Source organism: Ranitomeya variabilis, chromosome 3, assembly GCF_051348905.1.
Source record: "Ranitomeya variabilis isolate aRanVar5 chromosome 3, aRanVar5.hap1, whole genome shotgun sequence".
In the NCBI taxonomy this organism is placed as follows: Eukaryota; Metazoa; Chordata; class Amphibia; order Anura; family Dendrobatidae; genus Ranitomeya; species Ranitomeya variabilis.
Window position 1 is genome coordinate 617,950,783 of NC_135234.1, and position 20,988 is coordinate 617,971,770.

Here is a 20,988-nt window from a genome sequence, read left to right on the forward strand (position 1 = left end):
AGAGTTATATTCAGTGCGCTGATGTCATTGTTTTCCAGTATCTTCAGACGCAAATGGAAATTCAAGTATCCTGCTGAAGACGGGGGCAGACAACACTGTCAGTTCCTCAGGACTTTGGACGCGCATATTTTTCCCTTTTAAAGTGAAGCATAAAAAGAAGTTCTAAGATCTTTTTTTTTTCCCTAAATAAATATAATTCTAATGCGTTAATAAGAATTGTGATTTGCCTACAGACTTGTGAGAAACTCCATTAGAAGCTTTGAAGGACTAGCAGTGTGACAACGTGCTGGTATTATGCAATTTGGCCATAAGTCCTATATACTGTGCTGCCGTCACACTAGCAGTATTTGGTCAGTATTTTACATCAGTATTTGTAAGCCAAAACCAGGAGTGGGTGATAAATGCAGAAGTGGTGCATATGTTTCTATTATACTTTTCCTCTAATTGTTCCACTCCTGGTTTTGGCTCACAAATACTGATGTAAAATACTGACCAAATACTGCTAGTGTGATGGCAGCCTTAGGCTATGTGCACACGATGCAGATTTTCCTGCGGATTTTTCTGCACTAAAAACCGCAGATCTTGGTAGAAAACGCAGGTGCGGTTTTTGGTGCGTTTTTGGTGCATTTTTTGATGCGGTTTTTGGTGCGGTTTTTGATGCGTTTTTCCCTGCAGATTGTCTGTGTTTTTGACACAAATAAAGCTTGAACTGCAGTGGGAAAAAAAAACAACACATGATGTCATTTCTTTGTCCAACCCTGTGAAAACATCAAAATGAGATGCGCCAATTCCGGCACTTAACACCTCTCTTCCCACTCCCGTGTAGTGGTGGGATATGGGGTAATGAGGGGTTAATGCCACCTTGCTATTGTAAGGTGGCATTAAGCCCGGTTAATAATGGAGAGGCGTCAATAAGACACCTATCCATTATTAATCCTATTAAAAGGTTAAATAAATATATAGGGGGACCCCCCCAAAAAAATGACATAGGGTCCCCCTGTATCTTTAGGCCAGAAAGGTTAAGCAGACAGCTGTGGGCCAATATTTGTGACCTGGGAAGGGGTTAAAATACCCATGGCTGTTCCCAGGCTAGGAATATTAGCCCACAGATGTCTGCGTAGCCTTTATGGCTCTAAACTACAGGGGGGCCCGAAAAAAAAAATTGCGTAGGGTCCCCCTATATTTTTAGGCCAGAAAGGCTAGGCAGACAGCTGTGGGCCAATATTTTTGGCCTGGGAAGGGGTTAAAATACCCATGGCTGTTCCCAGGCCATGAATATTAATCCCACAGCTGTCTGCGTAGCCTTTCTGGCTCTCAAATATAGGGAGAGCCCCCCAAAAAAGTGTTGGGGTCCACCTATATTTTTAGGCCAGAAAGGCTACGCAGACAGCTGTGGGCTTATATTCATAGCCTAGGAAAGGGGCCATGGATATCTGCCCCCCCCCTGGCTACAAATAGAAGCCCGCAGCCACCCCAGAAAAGGTGCATCTAAAAGATGCGCCAATTCCGGCACTTAGCCCCTCTCTTCCCACTCCCGTGTAGAGGTGGGATATGGGGTAATAAGGGGTTAATATCACCTTGCTATTGTAAGGTGACATTAAGCCCGGTTAATAATGGAGAGGCGTCAATAAGATGCCTATCCATTATTAATCCTATTAAAGGGTTAAAAAAAACAGACACTAGAAAAAAATATTTTAATGAAATAAAGACACCCACTTTTTGACAATTCCTTTATTATACGCTCAATCCATCTGAGGACCCTCGACCTGCAAAAGAAATAAAAAAACAAACCAAATTCATACTTCCTGGCCCTGTCCGCAGAAATCCAACGAGGGTCCCACGACGATCTGCCATGGAGAACAGACAAATCCGGAGATGTTTCTGCTCTCCACGGCTGCAGCAACTGTTGTGAATTGGACTTTTTGGCTCCCTCTTGTGGTCACTAGTGACATGACACTTTGAGCTTCTTTCTCTAGCTTGGTACCCACCTGGCTCGTTAGTCCAGGGGTGTTGCTATTTAAGCTTCCTGGATTTTCAGTCTGGTGCCTGGCATCGTTGTAATCAGTTCCTTTCTGTTTGCTCCTGTCTGCTGGTCCTGGTTCTTGCAAAATAAGCTAAGTCCTGCTTCCTTATTTTTTGGTTATTTGCATTTGCTCTTATTTCTGTCCAGCTTGTACCAAATGTGATTCCTGATATAGCTGGAAGCTCTAGGGGGCTGATATTCTCCCCCCGTGCCGTTAGACGGTTCGGGGGTTCTTGAATATTCAGCGTGGAAATTTTGATAGGGTTTTTGCTGACCGTATAAGTCATCTTCCTATATTCTGCTATTAGTCAGTGGGCCTCTCTTTGCTAAAAAACCTAGTTCATCCTTGCGTTTGTCTTTTCTTCTTACCTCACCGTTATTATTTGTTGGGGGCTTGTATCCAACTTTTGGGGTCTTTTCTCTGGAGGCAAGAAAGGTCTATCTTTTCCCTTCTAGGGTTAGTTAGTTCTCCGGCTGGCGCGAGACGTCTAGAACCAACGTAGGTACGTTCCCCGGCTGCTGCTATTTGTGGTGCTAGGTTCAGGTATATGGTCAGCCTAGTTACCACTGCCCTATGAGCTGGTTTTTTGTGTTTGCAGACTTGGTTATAAATTCTGAGACCCTCTGCCATTGGGGTCATAACAGTATGCCAGGCCAAAGGTGAATGTTTAATGCATTGCAGAAGTGGGATAATAAGAAAGGAAATTCTGAGGTTTTTTTTTTTTTTTTCTTTCTTCCTCCCCTTTACCTCAGAGTGGCTTGGGCTTGCTGCAGACATGAATGTCCAGACCTTGATTACTAGTGTGGATCAGCTTGCTGCTCGTGTGCAGGGTATTCAAGATTTTGTTACCAGTAGTCCTATGTCAGAACCTAAAATACCTATTCCTGAACTGTTTTCTGGAGACCGATTTAAGTTTAGGAATTTCAGGAATAATTGTAAATTGTTTTTATCTCTGAGACCCCGTTCGTCTGGAGACTCAGCTCAGCAAGTTAAAATTGTTATCTCTTTCTTGCAAGGCGACCCTCAGGATTGGGCTTTCTCGTTAGCGCCAGGAGATCCGGCATTGGCAAATATTGATGCGTTTTTTCTGGCGCTCGGGTTGCTTTACGAGGAACCCAATCTTGAAATTCAGGCAGAAAAAGCCTTGCTGGCTATCTCTCAGGGCCAGGATGAAGCTGAAGTGTATTGCCAAAAATTTCGGAAATGGTCCGTGCTTACTCAGTGGAATGAGTGTGCTCTGGCCGCAAATTTCAGAAATGGCCTTTCTGAAGCCATTAAGAATGTGATGGTGGGTTTCTCCATTCCTACAAGTCTAAATGATTCCATGGCGCTGGCTATTCAGATTGACCGGCGTTTGCGGGAGCGCAAAGCCGCTAATCCTCTGGTGGTGTTGTCTGAACAAACACCTGATTTAATGCAATGTGGTAGAATTCAGACTAGAAATGAACGGAAAAATCATAGACGTCTGAATGGGTTGTGTTTTTACTGTGGTGATTCTACACATGTTATATCAGCATGCTCTAAACGCCTAACAAGGGTTGTTAGTCCTGTCTCTATTGGTAATCTGCAACCTAAATTTATTTTGTCTGTGACTTTAATTTGCTCATTGTCTTCCTACCCTGCTATGGCGTTTGTGGATTCAGGTGCTGCCCTGAGTCTTATGGATCTGTCATTTGCCAAGCGCTGTGGTTTTGTACTTGAGCTGTTGGTAAATCCTATCCCTCTTAGAGGTATTGATGCTACGCCATTGGCGGAAAATAAGCCGCAGTTTTGGACACAGGTAACCATGTGCATGACTCCTGAACATCGGGAGGTGATTCGTTTTCTTGTTCTGCATAAAATGCATGATTTTGTCGTTTTGGGTCTGCCATGGTTACAGACCCATAATCCAGTCTTGGATTGGAAGGCAATGTCAGTGTCAAGTTGGGGCTGTCAGGGAATTCATGGTGATACCCCGCCGGTGTCTATTGCTTCCTCTACTCCTTCGGAAGTTCCTGAGTATTTGTCTGATTATCAGGATGTTTTCAGCGAGTCCAGGTCCAGTGCTCTTCCTCCTCATAGGGATTGTGACTGCGCTATAGATTTGATTCCAGGTAGTAAATTTCCTAAGGGAAGATTATTTAATCTGTCTGTACCTGAGCATACCGCAATGCATTCATATATCAAGGAGTCTCTGGAGAAGGGGCATATCCGTCCATCCTCTTCCCCTCTTGGTGCGGGATTCTTTTTTGTGGCCAAAAAGGACGGATCTTTGAGACCTTGTGTAGACTATCGGCTTCTGAATAAAATCACTGTTAAATTTCAGTATCCTTTGCCTCTGTTGTCAGACTTGTTTGCCCGGATTAAGGGTGCCAAGTGGTTCACCAAGATAGATCTTCGTGGTGCGTACAACCTTGTGCGCATTAAGCAAGGCGATGAATGGAAAACTGCATTTAATACGCCCGAAGGTCATTTTGAGTACTTGGTGATGCCTTTTGGGCTTTCTAATGCTCCTTCAGTTTTTCAGTCCTTTATGCATGATATCTTCCGGAAGTATCTGGATAGATTTATGATTGTTTATCTGGATGATATTCTGGTTTTTTCTGATGATTGGGACTCCCATGTTAAGCAGGTCAGGACGGTGTTTCAGGTTTTGCGTGAGAATGCTTTGTTCGTTAAGGGCTCAAAGTGTCTCTTTGGAGTACAGAAGGTTCCCTTTTTGGGTTTTATTTTTTCCCCTTCTGCGGTGGAGATGGACCCAGTCAAGGTCCGAGCTATTCATGATTGGACTCAACCCACGTCAGTTAAGAGTCTTCAGAAGTTCTTGGGTTTTGCTAACTTCTACCGTCGTTTTATCGCTAACTTTTCTAGCGTTGTTAAACCTTTGACGGATATGACCAAGAAAGGTTCTGATGTTGCTAACTGGGCTCCTGCAGCCGTGGAAGCTTTCCAAGAGCTGAAGCGCCGGTTTACTTCGGCGCCTGTTTTGTGCCAGCCTGATGTCTCACTTCCCTTTCAGGTTGAAGTGGATGCTTCTGAGATCGGGGCAGGGGCCGTTTTGTCGCAGAGAGGCCCTGGTTGCTCTGTAATGAGACCATGTGCTTTTTTTTCTAGGAAGTTTTCGTCTGCTGAGCGGAACTATGATGTTGGCAATCGGGAGTTGTTGGCCATGAAGTGGGCATTTGAGGAGTGGCGTCATTGGCTCGAGGGTGCTAAGCATCGTGTGGTGGTCTTGACTGATCACAAGAATCTGATGTATCTCGAGTCTGCTAAGCGCCTGAATCCTAGACAGGCCCGTTGGTCATTGTTTTTCTCCCGTTTTGACTTTGTGGTCTCGTACCTACCAGGTTCAAAGAATGTGAAGGCTGATGCTCTTTCAAGGAGCTTTGTGCCTGACTCTCCTGGAGTCTCAGAGCCAGCTGGTATTCTTAAAGAGGGAGTAATCTTGTCAGCCATTTCTCCGGATTTGCGACGTGTGTTGCAGAGATTTCAGGCTGGTAGACCTGACTCTTGTCCACCTGACAGACTGTTTGTTCCTGATAAATGGACCAGCAGAGTCATTTCCGAGGTTCATTCCTCGGTGTTGGCAGGGCATCCGGGAATTTTTGGCACCAGAGATTTGGTGGCTAGGTCCTTTTGGTGGCCTTCCTTGTCATGGGATGTGCGGTCATTTGTGCAGTCCTGTGGGACTTGTGCTCGAGCTAAGCCTTGCTGTTCTCGTGCCAGCGGGTTGCTCTTGCCTTTACCTGTCCCGAAGAGGCCTTGGACACACATTTCCATGGATTTCATTTCAGATCTTCCGGTGTCTCAGGGCATGTCTGTCATCTGGGTGGTATGTGATCGCTTTTCCAAGATGGTCCATTTGGTGTCCTTGCCTAAGCTGCCTTCCTCTTCCGATCTGGTTCCTTTATTCTTTCAGAATGTGGTTCGCTTGCACGGCATTCCTGAGAATATCGTGTCTGACAGAGGATCCCAGTTTGTTTCCAGGTTCTGGCGATCCTTTTGTGCTAAGATGGGCATTGATTTGTCATTTTCGTCTGCCTTTCATCCTCAGACTAATGGCCAAACGGAGCGAACAAATCAGACTCTAGAGGCTTATTTGAGGTGTTTTGTTTCTGCAGATCAGGATGATTGGGTGACCTTCTTGCCATTGGCTGAGTTTGCCCTTAATAATCGGGCTAGTTCCGCTACTTTGGTTTCGCCATTTTTCTGCAACTCTGGTTTTCATCCTCGTTTTTCCTCGGGACATGTTGAGCCCTCTGACTGTCCTGGGGTAGATTCTGTGGTGGATAGGTTGCAGCGGATCTGGAATCATGTGGTGGACAACCTAAAGTTGTCACAGGAGAAGGCTCAGCGTTTTGCCAACCGCCGCCGCGGTGTGGGTCCCCGACTTCGTGTTGGGGATTTGGTGTGGCTGTCTTCTCGGTTTGTTCCTATGAAGGTCTCCTCTCCTAAATTTAAGCCTCGCTTCATCGGTCCTTATAAGATTTTGGAAATCCTTAATCCAGTGTCCTTTCGCTTGGATCTTCCAGTGTCGTTTGCCATTCACAACGTGTTCAATAGGTCTTTGTTGCGGCGCTACGTTGTGCCTGTGGTTCCTTCTGTTGAGCCTCCTGCTCCGGTGTTGGTTGAGGGCGAGTTGGAGTACGTGGTGGAGAAGATCTTGGATTCTCGTCTCTCCAGACGGAGGCTTCAGTATCTGGTCAAGTGGAAGGGCTATGGTCAGGAGGATAATTCCTGGGTGGTCGCCTCTGATGTTCATGCGGCCGATTTAGTTCGTGCCTTTCACGCTGCTCATCCTGATCGTCCTGGTGGTCTTGGTGAGGGTTCGGTGACCCCTCCTTAAGGGGGGGGTACTGTTGTGAATTGGACTTTTTGGCTCCCTCTTGTGGTCACTAGCGACATGACACTTTGAGCTTCTTTCTCTAGCTTGGTACCCACCTGGCTCGTTAGTCCAGGGGTGTTGCTATTTAAGCTTCCTGGATTTTCAGTCTGGTGCCTGGCATCGTTGTAATCAGTTCCTTTCTGTTTGCTCCTGTCTGCTGGTCCTGGTTCTTGCAAAATAAGCTAAGTCCTGCTTCCTTATTTTTTTGTTATTTTCATTTGCTCTTATTTCTGTCCAGCTTGTACCAAATGTGATTCCTGATATAGCTGGAAGCTCTAGGGGGCTGATATTCTCCCCCCGTGCCGTTAGACGGTTCGGGGGTTCTTGAATATTCAGCGTGGAAATTTTGATAGGGTTTTTGCTGACCGTATAAGTCATCTTCCTATATTCTGCTATTAGTCAGTGGGCCTCTCTTTGCTAAAAAACCTAGTTCATCCTTGCGTTTGTCTTTTCTTCTTACCTCACCGTTATTATTTGTTGGGGGCTTGTATCCAACTTTTGGGGTCTTTTCTCTGGAGGCAAGAAAGGTCTATCTTTTCCCTTCTAGGGTTAGTTAGTTCTCCGGCTGGCGCGAGACGTCTAGAACCAACGTAGGTACGTTCCCCGGCTGCTGCTATTTGTGGTGCTAGGTTCAGGTATATGGTCAGCCTAGTTACCACTGCCCTATGAGCTGGTTTTTTGTGTTTGCAGACTTGGTTATAAATTCTGAGACCCTCTGCCATTGGGGTCATAACAAGCAACACACTGACAGGAGCTCCGTCTCCTGTCGGTGTGTAACTGCGCATGCGCGAGAGTTTACCGGCGTTCATTGACCCCGGTACTCTCGCTTTACAGCAGTGCTGCGTGGGAAAGTTCACACGCAGCTGTACTGCCGTAAATAGAGCCGCCGGAGCCGCTGAACTCCGGTAAAGGATGCGATACACTGCTAGGAGCTTCGCTCCTGGTAGTCTATCGCCGGAGAGCAAGCGATCGGCGTGGGACACTCAGTTTTGGATTCTGCGGACAGGGAGTATGGATTTGGTTTATTTTTTTTGGACTTTTTCCCTAGGGGCGAGGGCTTCGCGTACCAGTGTGCTGTATGGTGAGTATATACTCTATGTTATATGTTGTATGTAATGTCTGTCATGTATGTTACGTTAATTGTATGTGTATTGTATGTGTTTGTGTTTTACTGACAATTGTGCTAAGTCGCCGGAAACACTGGGACAACTCTCCCATCCTAATATCGGATGGGAGTAGTAATCCCATACGGCGACTTAGCACAATTGGGTTCACTATCGTCGCATGGACACACACACACACACACACACACACAAACACACAGACAGACGCACACACACAGACTTCACATACATACACACACACACACACATACATGCCTCTATGCTGACGGTCACACTCCGCCCACGCACTTCCTGCTGCAGCGGTTTCTACACCCAAAACCGCAGATAACCCGCAGATATTTTTTCATCTGCGGGTTTTACTGCGGGTTTGACCCTCACAATGGAGGTCTATGGGTGCAGAACCGCTGCAGTTCTGCAGAAAGAAGTGACATGCTGCGGAATGTAAACCGCTGCGTTTCTGCGCGTTTTTTTCTGCAGCATGTGCACAGCGGTTTGCGGTTTCCATAGGTTTACATGTAAATGTAAACGCAATGGAAACTGCAGCGGACCCGCAACGGCAAAATCGCTGCGGTTCCGCGGTAAAAACAGCAACGTGTGAACATGGCCTTAGAATGTGAGATACAACCCAGTAAACTTTGCAAACCCACAGACACATGGGGAGCATTTCAGTATTGCAGTACTAGCCACTAAATAAAGCCTAAGGCTACTTTCACACTAGCGTTAACTGCATTCCGTCACAATGCGTCGTTTTGCCGAAAAAACGCATCCTGCAAAAGTGTTTGCAGGATGCGTTTTTTCACCATTGATTAACATTAAGCGACGCATTGTGACGGATTGCCACACGTCGCACCCGTCGTGCGACGGATGCGTCGTGCAGTGGCGGACCGTCAGGAGCAAAAAAAGCTACATGTAACGTTTTTTGCTCCCGACGGTCCGTTTTTTCCGACCGCGCATGCGCGGCCGGAACTCCGCCCCCACCTCCCCGCACCTCACAATGGGGCAGCGGATGCGCTGGAAAAATGCATCCGCTGCACCCGTTGTGCGGCGGAGACAACGCTAGTGTCGGGAACCTCGGCCCGACGCACCGCGACGGGCCAAGCCCGACGCTAGTGTGAAAGTAGCCTTAGACACTGGCATTATATAAAGACAATAAACTTATTTTTCTATAGGCTTTAGCTACAATATTATGGGCATTGTATATGACATAATTGTTCCTGCATACAACTGTCATTATGTAATAGGTGTCATTTTATGTCTTAGCTTTAGTTTATGATGTATATTAGCGGGTAGCTCTAAAAACAATTTTTTGAGCCTTGGTATAAGATTTATTTTTATTTTTTTTTGTATATTTTACTTTGCAGTATTCAAAGGGACCTTACTAAATAACTACCGTATTTCCTTTATTGATACACAAATAACTTTTAATTCTTTGGACAAGAAATTACCAATTCTATTTTAGCTAACTATCTCCATTGGCATCTGCTGGGAGGAAGTAAAGGGCTATAATCATTTAAAGTCTCTGACTATTTGCGCCTGACATAAGTTAAAAAATGTAAAACAAGTGAAAAATGAAAAAAATTATGTGGGAAATACTCATAATTTCTAGATGGATACAATATATGTTACCACAACACAGTGACTAATATCAGTTTAATTCAGCAGGCAAACCGTCATTAGGTACCATTTAGTAACTGTAGATGAGACAGATAAATCTTGATACTGTAGGCCTCATACACACTAGACTAAAGTAAGCCAAACCAGCCAATGTCGGCTCTGGCAAAAGTCTAATGTGTAGACTCGTCCCCAAAGAGGGAACAATTTGGCCTACGGAATTTCAACAACTGATCCTTTTGTTTGGCCCCCGAGATAAGCCGCTGTCACAGGTGTATAGAAGCAGCTCCCTCATTGACAACACAGGAGCGCTTGGCCAAGCAGAGCGTTCCTGTGTATGGGTGAGCTGAGACAAGTAGCTGTTGATGGAGCAATTGTTCCTCCAACAGCTATCTAATGTGTATGGGGGTCTTGAAACTCGCTATAGAAGAATTCACTAAAAGCATGGAATTAATATTTTCTTTATTAAACTAGCTTTTTCAGATATGTACAGTCATTGACAAAAGTGTTTGTATCCTAAAAATTGTTCACAAAAATGAAGAATTTCTCCCAGAAAATTATTGCAATTACAGATGTTTTGTTATACACATGTTTATTTCATTTGTGTGTTGGAACAGCACTCAAAAAAACAGCAAAAAGTCAAATTGAACATAATTTTACACAAAACCCCAAAAATGGTCTGTCCCCCCTGCTTGTGCTGAAGGCGGCATTCATCCCTTCTGTCCTGCTCGGCTGAAAGCAGCGCTTGCAGAACAGAAGAGATGAAAAATTACGTTTTGCTTTTTTTTCTTTAAAAATAAAGTTTGGGGGGTCACCTAAGCTTCCTCCCATTCCCCACCGCCTGTGCGCCCGCCCGCTTGCAGAGAAATACTCACTCAGCTCCCGCGATGCCTCCTCTCAGTGCCAGCTGCTTGTCCTGTGTGAGCGGTCACGTGGTACCGTTCATTACAGTGATGAATATGCGGCTCCACCTCCCATAGGGGTGGAGCCGCATATTCATCCCTGTAATGAGTGGTACCACGTGACCACTCACACAGGACAAGCTGCGGCGCTGAGAGGAGGCATCGCGGGAGCTGGGTGAGTATTTTAATGCAAACAGGCAGGTGCACAGGGGGTGGGAGGCGGGAGGTGACCCCGAACTTTATTTTTAACAAAAAAATATAAAAAAACATTGATTTTTCATTCCTTCTCTCCAGCGAACGCTGCTGGGGAGAAGGAATGAATGCCGGCTTCAGCACCAAAAGCAGGGGACAGCGCTTAACTCTAGCGCTGTCTCCTGCACGGTCGGTGTGGTCCTCAGTCGGCACACGGGCAGCACACGGCTGCCGTACGTGTGCCACACTGATGTGCCACGTGAGCACATGGACACACGGACACGGATAACTTCGGTACCGATTTTTCCGGTACCAGAATTATCTGGACGTGTGAGACTGGCCTGAAGGTTACTCAGCACAATCCTTCTGACAGGTTCACTTTAATGGAAAGTGATCAAATGGTTATATGTACCCCAAAATGGGACCAATGATAATGACATATTGTTAAGCAAAAATTAAGCCGACATTACTGAAAATGAAATGTTTGTTTTTCAAACAGTATTTATTGTATAAAAGTAATGAAACATAGATAAAGCAATATAAATTTGGTGTTGGCATAGTCGTGCTGACCCGTAGAATAAAATTAACATTTTTTTTGTGCAGCAAATAAAAGTGGAAAATGTAAAAAAAAACAGAATTGGTGCTTTCTAAAAAATCTCTTCCCAGAAAGAGTTAATAAAGGTTAGGCATTAGGTTGTATGTAAAAATTTTGCCACTGAAAATACTATTACAGCAGAAAATAAGCCCTACATCTACAAAGCATAGACTATTCATAGCTCTTGGAATGTGACAATGAAAAAATAAAATGTGTGGACATTAAAAGGAGTTGTCCATTACTTGGACAACCCTTTCTTAAAGGGAATCTGTCACCGCCTGGGATGTGTATTACCTATTAATATGGCATACAGGTAATAGAAATGTTAATCTACTCCTACATGAATGCCTCATTTTAGCTGTCTTGTTGTCGAGAAAACATATTTTTTTATGCTTATGATTTCTTGCACACTCTGGGACGTGGGGTGCCTGACAGAATTCCCCGCCTCCTGTCTTCATTATAATATCACCCCCCTCCCAAACATGTCACACTGCCCTGTGATGTGCAGTTGTGGTGCTGGAAACCCGAGCCTGTGCCATGCACTCCACAATCCATACCTTTCCTCCCATCTATGGGTAATGTATTCAGGGATCTTCTGCGGAGGAGGCGGCGAGTCACTATGACTTCCGCCCCAGTGACCTCCGATGTGCTGGATGATATGTGTTCTCCCCTCTTCCTCCCTGCATAGACAACGGTAGGAACCATGCGTATATGTATTTTCTCCAGAGTTCTACTTTAATCTCATCACAGGAGTCATCGGTCCACAGGAGTCTGCTAAATCTTTCTGTTGGTCTTTTGCAGTCAAGCGGGGGGGTTCTTATTTGCTTCTTTATTAATCCTATGAACAGCTCTCACTAAAATTTTGCTTGGTCTTCCAGACCTTATTGTGAGAGGGTGACTGGTGTGATACATAAGTGGGGTTTCTCCAGCATGATATATGCTGAGAGTAATCCAGTTGCTATATGGGCATGGCTCTTATGGTGGAGAGGTCAGTGATGGGCGGGACGCCTGCCCACCATATCTCCACCTCCAGGGTGTGGCTGGAGGGAGTTAAATGTCCAGCCAGTTTTTTTCCCTCTGTGTGTGGAGGAAGGAAGCCTCCAGACCGCTAGCTCCTGCGAGAGCTGCCATATGCGTTGTCCCAGAAGTACTGGGCAGGACGGTGTATGAACTGTTTATTTCTTTTGAGCAAGACAGGCTGTTTTTCTGTTATCATTTTGGGTTTTTGGCTTATGATACAATAAACCACCCAGAGACTTTAACCCCACGTGTGCCTGTATCTACCTCAAGGAGCAGCAAAGTGAGCTCACCTTCCACATTATCTTGACCTCCACTGTTCCTGTTATCTGCCATTTCTTAATTACATTTCGGACTGAGGAAAGGACAACTTGAAAATGTCTTGCTATCTTCTTATAGCTTTCTCCTTTGTGGGGCTCCCCATTTTCAAGGTGCTAGGCAGTTGCTTAGAAGAATCCATAGCTGCTGTTTTTTGGCACAAGGTTAGAGGGGGCTGGGTTTTTGTAAAGCTGGAAAAACTTGCATCACCTGGCCTTTCCTAAAATGATAGTGAATAAATCATAACCCTAACAGGCTAATCAAGGTCTAAAACTTTGGTCAAAGTTATGTGATTACACAAATCTTCAAGGGTGCCCAAACTTTTACATCTGCCCATTTTCCTTTTTGTAATTTTTGTAATGTAAAAAATGAAAATATATATATTTTTTGTCTAAAAATACAAAAGAAATGTGTCATGTTTAGTTTAATGACTTTTAGAGTTCATTTCATCTTCAACTTGCTTAACTGTTCACAATAAGTCATTTTGACCAGGGGTGCCCAAACTTTCACATGTCACTGTATGTGTAGCACTTCCTTATGTGGCTAACAGATTGTTCTTTTGACATTTGTATAAATGCTTTATCTCTGGTCATTGAGAATTTTGAGCCAACAGTTATGGTCGTTTTGGGGGTCCCAGCAAATGCACATTTATTATTATTATTATTATTATTTATCACCTACTCTTTGGCCAAGTGTTATTTGTATTTAGCAGAAAAGCCCTTTAAGAACTAATGGAACTTGGGAGCCATGCTATGCTGGCTACAAAGAGTTCTGCAGGTAGTAATCTGGAGAATTGTACCGCTATGAGAACAAGCAAGCAGCATGTTAAATATAGAAGTACTTTCTTCTTCAAATGTAATTATTTGACGTACAACAATTGGCTACTCGGAACTTGTGTAACGTTAGAAACACAGATTTGCATTGTAATTATGCATTCTAGATCCAGAACATTCCCTTCCTAACCTTAAGTGCTGGTTTGGAGAAGTCGGCCTGCTGTGGAATGATGTGATAATCAGAACCCTACTGTCCTGTGGCACTGGCACTGCTGGATACCAGTGGTTTAATCACATCTAAGCTGGGAAGTGCTACATAATTTTTCTTGCAGTTTGGAATATTTGGTATGTTGCACTGACTAGGGGATACTTCCATAAAGTACTTGTGAAGAATGTTTTACAAACAGTAGATAAACTGTGTACACACATTACGCTTTTGCTACCTTATATACTCGAGTATAAGGCGACCCAAGTATAAGCCGACCCCCCTAATTTTGCAACAAAAAACTGGGAAAACTTATTGACTCGAGTATAAGCCTAGGGTGGAAAATGCAGCAGCTACCAGTAAATGTCAAAAATAAAAATAGATACTATTAAAAGTAAAATAAATTGAGACATCAGTAGGTTAAGTGTTTTTGAATATCCATATTGAATCAGGAGCCCCATATAATGCTCCATACAGTTCATGATGGCCCCATAAGATGCTCCATACAAAATACGCCCCATATAATGCTCCATACAGTTCTTTATGGCCCCATAGATGCCCCATATAATGCTCCATGCAGTTCTTTATGGCCCCATAGATGCTCCATATAATGCTCCATGCAGTTCTTTATGGCCCCATAGATGCTCCATTTAATGCTCCATGCAGTTCTTTATGGCCCCATAGATGCTCCATTTAATGCTCCATGCAGTTCTTTATGGCCCCATAGATGCTCCATATAATGCTCCATGCAGTTCTTTATGGCCCCATAGATGCTCCATTTAATGCTCCATGCAGTTCTTTATGGCCCCATAGATGCCCCATATAATGCTCCATGCAGTTCTTTATGGCCCCATAAATGCCCCATATAATGCTCCATGCAGTTCTTTATGGCCCCATAGATGCTCCATATAATGCTCCATGCAGTTCTTTATGGCCCCATAGATGCTCCATTTAATGCTCCATGCAGTTCTTTATGGCCCCGTAGATGCCCCATATAATGCTCCATGCAGTTCTTTATGGCCCCATAGATGCCCCATATAATGCTCCATGCAGTTCTTTATGGCCCCATGTAATGCTCCATATAATGCTCCATGCAGTTCATTATGGCCCCATAGATGCCCCATATAATGCCCCATATAATGCTCCATGCAGTTATGGCCCCATAGATGCCCCATATAATGCTCCATGCAGTTCTTCATGGCCCCATAGATGCCCCATATAATGCTCCATGCAGTTATGGCCCCATAGATGCTCCATATAATGCTCCATGCAGTTCTTCATGGCCCCATAGATGCCCCATATAATGCTCCATGCAGTTATGGCCCCATAGATGCTCCATATAATGCTCCATGCAGTTCTTTATGGCCCCATAGATGCTCCATATAGCATTGTGCCACATGTAATGCTGCTGCACTAAAAAAAAAAAAAATGACATACTCACCTCTCGTCGCTGCTCCTCAGCGTCCCGTCTCTCCGCACTGACTGTTCAGGCAGAGGGCAGCGCGCACACTAAGACATCATCGCGCCCTCTGACCTGAACAGTCACTGCAGAGGACGTGGAAGACGAAGGGGCGGTGGAACGCGGAAAGGTGAGTATGACATACTCACCTGCTCCCGGCGCTCCTGGCGCGGTCCCTGCATGTCCCACGTCTCTGGGAGCGGCAGCTTCTTCCTGTAGTGAGCGGTCACGTGGCACCGCTCATTACAGTAATGAATATACGTCTCCACCCCTATGGGAGTGGAGTCCAAATTCATAACTTTAATGAGCGGTACCAGTGACCGCTGAACAGGGGAAGAAGCTGCCGCGCCCGGAGACCGTGGGACATGCAGGTACCGCGCCAGGAGCGCTGGGAGCAGGTGAGTATTTGACAGGCATCGCTACCCCTCACCTGCCGACCCCCCTGCCTTCCATGACTCGAGTATAAGCCGAGAGGGGCACTTTCAGCCCATTTTTTGGGGCTGAAAATCTCGGCTTATACTCGAGTATATACGGTATGTTTTTTTCTGCAGCCAAAACCTGATCTCTTGGGAGTAAAGAAGCAGCTTAGAAAAGCAGGTTTTGCAGCATTTGTTACTGTGTTTTAGCTTCATTTTTTCCGGTTTTTTTTTCACCTTGTTTTTTAAAGATCCCAAAGTTCAGCTTTGCTTCCACTCTATAAACATAAACAATACAAAGTGTTATTAGGCCACCAATGTAAGACGTATTTGAAACCAGAGCAATTTGAACACATTATTTAGGGGTGAAAGTTTTTCTATGTTTATTAGGTAGGGTATTATTTATTTTTAACACATACCATTAATTTAATTATTACTAATCCAATTAAACTATGCTTGGAATGGGAGAAACAAAAAGGACTGCTTTAAAAAAAGTTTCCTTTTTAAGTCTCAAAAAAACTATTAGCAGTATAGTATTATTATTAATAACTAGCTGAAGAGCCCGGCCTGGCCCGGGCATAGTAACTAACTGTGGTTAGTTATAACAAATTATAATTATTATATTGCACATAAAAACATTTCACATCGTATATTCAACACTACAGACTTTTCTCCTTTAGACATCGTTCACACGTTATTTGGTCAGTATTTTTACCTCAGTATTTGTAAGCTAAAACTTGGCGTAAAACAATCAGAAGAAAAGTATATTGGAAACATGTCACCACTTCTATATTTTTCTCCCACTTGTGGTTTTGGCTTATAAATACTGAGGTAAAATACTGAACTTGAAAATGTGGCCTTATACACAGCCTCCACCTGCAGCGCCTCACTCTTCTCTATTCATAGCCTCATACTGCAGCAGCACCTCACTTCTCTCATTTTCCCATCATGCCTCTCATTTTCCCCCTCACATCTGTCATTTTCCCCCTTGCATCTCTCATTTTCTCCCTCACACCTCTCATTTTCCCTGTCACTCCTTTCACTTTTCCCCTTCACACCTGTCATTTTGACCTCACACCTGTCATTTTGACCTCACACCTGTCATTTTCCGATCACTGCATTATTTTTCACTCACACCTCTTCATTTTCTCTCATTTTCCCCTCACTCAATTATTTTCCCCTCACTCCACTCTTTTCCCCTCACTCCTCTCATTTTCCTTTCACTCCTCTCATTTTCCCCTCACAAGTACACAGCAACTTCCCGTTATGAGCACAGCGGTGTAGTCCATGAGGCTCCTCCCTTCCCTTGACGTCATGCCTCACAGGAGCAACTCCATTCTAGACATGACAGAGCTAAATGTGGCCTGTGCCTGTCGTGCACTGATGCTTTTCTGAAGGCGGCGGCCCTGATTGTAGCTCGCAGTGGCTGGGACGTCGCAGCCAGTGAGTTTTGCAGGGTGGCTTTTGAGGTGAATTTATCTCCGCCTGTGTGCGCTAACAACGTGAGTCGGGTTGACGGGGCTTTGCGTGTGGAGTGAGTGTGGCTTTGCGGAGTGGGCAGTGCTATGCAAAGTGGGCGTGGCTTGATACATACATACAAACATACGCACCCACCACACACATACATACACTCAGCTTTATATACGGTATATAGATAATAGTATAACTATTAGTAATACAACATTTTTGCTAGTGACTGTTATGAACAGCAAAGCTCAAGTGTAGCCGTGAGCTAACATATGAGTACATGAAAAAAATACACAATTGCAAATATAAAAACAGCAGGGGAAGTTGAATTGGTGGTAGGGCATTATTTAATGTAATTATCACTTATTAAACTATGCTTGGAGTGGGGAAAAAAAAGGATTGCTTTAATAAAAAAATTAAGTTCAAATTAAATCACAATTAAAAAAAGAAAAACAACTTAAAGGGAACCTGTCAGCAGGATTATGCTTAGTAACTTTCAGACAGTGTCAGGTTGGCGCCGTTATACTGATTAAAATGAGACCTTGGTTGATGAAATCCATCTTGTGGTTGTGGTTTAATTTTTATTTTCAGTTTTGAGTTCATGAGAATCCTGTGCTCCGGGGCGGAGCTGTGGGGGGTCTTCATGTAGTGCTGATTAGCTTTCATCTGTATGGTTGTGACAGGTCACTGATCGTTCTTTGACCTGCCCCCTATCTTACTTACTGCATATCATATTGTTTGAAAAAAACAAAAAAAATTACATTCATCATGTATGTGGAGGCACCTGCAGTGTAGCATGATATCTATAATATGCATATTTTTATTTGATTTTGTCATATAAGTTTGTTGGGCAAAAAAAAATTATCTTAATCAAAATAGTGCCGGCGGCGCCTGCGCAGTAGCATCTGTTGGCGATCCCAATGATGCTAGTGCACAGGCGCCGCCAGTGCCATTTTGATGGAGCCAGTTTTCTTTTTCTCTAGCAAAAAAGCGCTGGCGGCAGCGCATGCGCGGTAGCAGCGCATGCGCGGTAGCATCTATCACGCTCTGAATGATGCAACTGCACAGGTGTGGCCGCCGGCGCCATTTTCATAAGAAAAAGAAAAAGTTGTAGCCAGTAACTTGACTCTACAAGATGTCTTCATGACAAGATCACTGAAACTTGACAAGAAACAGAAGGGGACATGGTGTCATTAGAATCTCTTTCAGGCTTTGAGCTTGTAATCCATATTGATTGTACCATTACCTTCTTTTCACATATCTGGCAGTAAGACAACTGGCTGTAGCAGAAACCTTTCCCACTGCCTGACATAGGGGAGCGAGAAGCAGATGCTGCCCCCTTAGATAAGTCACACCCAGTCTTGTCTGCTCTAGTTCTGTAATTTGGTGATTCCTGAATGATATGGTGTTTTATATCATGGCCTCTCCATTCACTTTGAATTTCTGAAAAGTTGACAGTGTTTTTGCATAATATCTTATGGAAGTGTTTTAAGAAATCTATTATGTTTGAAATCAATTTCTCAAACCTCTTATGCTATAATACTAAAATGAGACGTGACTATTTATTAGTATATGTGCAATGGTTCATCACCGTGTGGCCATTTTTGTTGGCCTGACTATGTACCAGGCTTTATGTTTTCTTTAAAACAACGACAAAGCCATAGTCCATGGAACATTTCGCTCTCAGGAAAACTTCACCGTTTCCAAAATGTCCAATTAAATGTAGTGTTTGCTCTTCAGCTAAGTAGATAGTGGGAAAGTGTCACTGCCCACACTCTTATTAATAATACGGCAGAACATTTGGGAATCAGCCTGAGCCGCCGTCCCACACCTTCTCCGGACTCTTGTGTTACTTCTTGTTGAGGTCTGGTTCTCTGACAGTAAGTCCTGTAAACAAGAGACTGTGTACAAGAATCCTTTTCTTAAGCTGTGTTTCAGAGGTCACTGTAAATGAAGTTTGTGGTTTCTAAAGGCAAGAATTAGTCAGCGGTTTCAGCTGAAGTTGAGTGAGTACAGCAATAGAATTAGCTAGAATCTATATGCCGCATTCTCAAAGTTTCTTGCAGAGGAACCAATAGGCCGCGCTCACATTCAGTATTCGGTCAGTATTTTACATTGGTATTTGTAAGCCAAAACCAGGAGAAGGGTAAAAAATGCAGAAGTGGTGACGTGTTTCTATTATACTTTTCCTCTGATTGTTTCTCTCTTGGTTTTGGATTACAGATGCTGATGTAAAATACTGGCCAAATACTGACAGCAGTGCAAGACAGGAGCAGATTCCCCCCTGCGCACTTTGATCTTCCAATTCCAAAAAATTGTATAAGATGTAATGTAAGGGAAGCAAGAATACAATGATTTTTAAATCTCTTCCAGCCATATTTTATTCAGAACATAGAACACAGATCAGAAGTTCAAAGTTAGTCACTTTCCATTTTGTTAACCCTTTACCAACTGTTTTGAGATATGTTGCTGCCATCCATTTCTAAATAAGTTCATTTTTTCAAATGAAATGGAACAATGTCTAATTTTCACCTTGCATTCTTGTTTTCTTCATAGTTTACACAGCGTCCCAACTTTTTGGAAAATTGGTGTGAAGGTAAACCAAAAACTAGAATAAACCCTTATAAAATAATCTTTATTAATTATTAATATTACAATATTTGGAAAAATAGACATCACGGCAAAAACACGTTAATTATAAAAATGCATGTATGTCATAGGATAGGAGGGTGCAAGATCTTTAATCCCCTAATTTAACCCCGAAGTACCTCTAGCGGTCCGCAGAGGTTGGCACCCTAATATAGACGATAAGGCACCCCCGCTCACTGTTGACTGACCCTAAGTATCCCTATGAAACCCTACCTACTTATTTTAAGGGTTATTCTCATCTCTATAACCATGGGTACCTAAGCTACTTCAATGCTCTGCACATGGGGGTAAGCAGCATAGTTTATCAGAAGAACTATACTATATTTCTAATTGGAGGTATTTGCTAATATTATTATTACACCTACTACATATTGGGATAGGATGTTGGAGATGGGAATATCCCTTTAAGTACCACATCATTCAGTGAAAAAAAACCCACTATAACCCTGTCCATTGGCAGATAGTGAGTTGAGAATAGTCACTTGATAGAGGATCCTACTGTGGACATATATTAATTCTAGGCAGAATAAAGTTTGTAGAATGATACAGATGTGCATCTATGTCATAAAGTCAATACAATCTTGGATGCCATGTATGAATGACTCCTATGCCCATAATATTCATGATTTCTAAATTCCCAAAATGTGCATATTGAAAGCCAGAGGAGGGAAATATTAGGATGTTATCCCTCTATGACACCGGTATTTAATATGTACAGCCCAGGGAAACAGTGTCCTGCCAATCACAGCAGAAATTCTGACAAAACAGTGTCCCGACATGTTTTCCCCCCTCTTAATTCTCCGGATTCATCAGGGGACAGTAGTAGGTGGAGTGGTGCTTGTAATATGTATCCGCACCCCCATCAGTAATGAGGGACCCAGCGGAACGCTACATGCGCTCCATGAACAGAATGCTAGCTATATATAGAAGAACATTGTTTAATAAAGACTATAAAGTTGCTTAATTTTGCATTTAAGAAGCTAATGAACAATAAAATGAAGAAATTAAAAATAAACAGTTCTATGTGGGTAATTATGACTGTAATAAATTAGTGTTTGTTAAACAATTTTGTCCATTTTTTTAAACTATTAAAACATACAGGGGATTTCAGGGGAATTCCACAGTTTATTTATGATAGGGGAAACCCAACCTATAACTGGTTAAAGTGAAACCTACTACCCTTTACCTAATTCTTAAAGCTGAATGAGGATATAAAAGTCAGTTGTTTCTTGTATATGTGAAATACCTCTATGTTTGTCTTAATGCTATCATTAGATTCACGATTAATGAAAACTTACCATCAGAATGCAACGATCAAAACAAGGGAGGACCAAAGTATCATGCAAATAAAACAATTTGTGATTATTTTCCT

General features: G+C 43.4%; 1 protein-coding gene across 7 annotated transcripts in view; it reads left to right on the forward strand.

Annotated features, from left to right (window-relative positions):
- The window catches only part of LRCH1 (leucine rich repeats and calponin homology domain containing 1), a 326,296-nt gene that overhangs the window by 67,809 nt on the left and 237,499 nt on the right, over positions 1-20,988 (forward strand). The gene's annotated exons all lie outside the window — the stretch shown is intronic.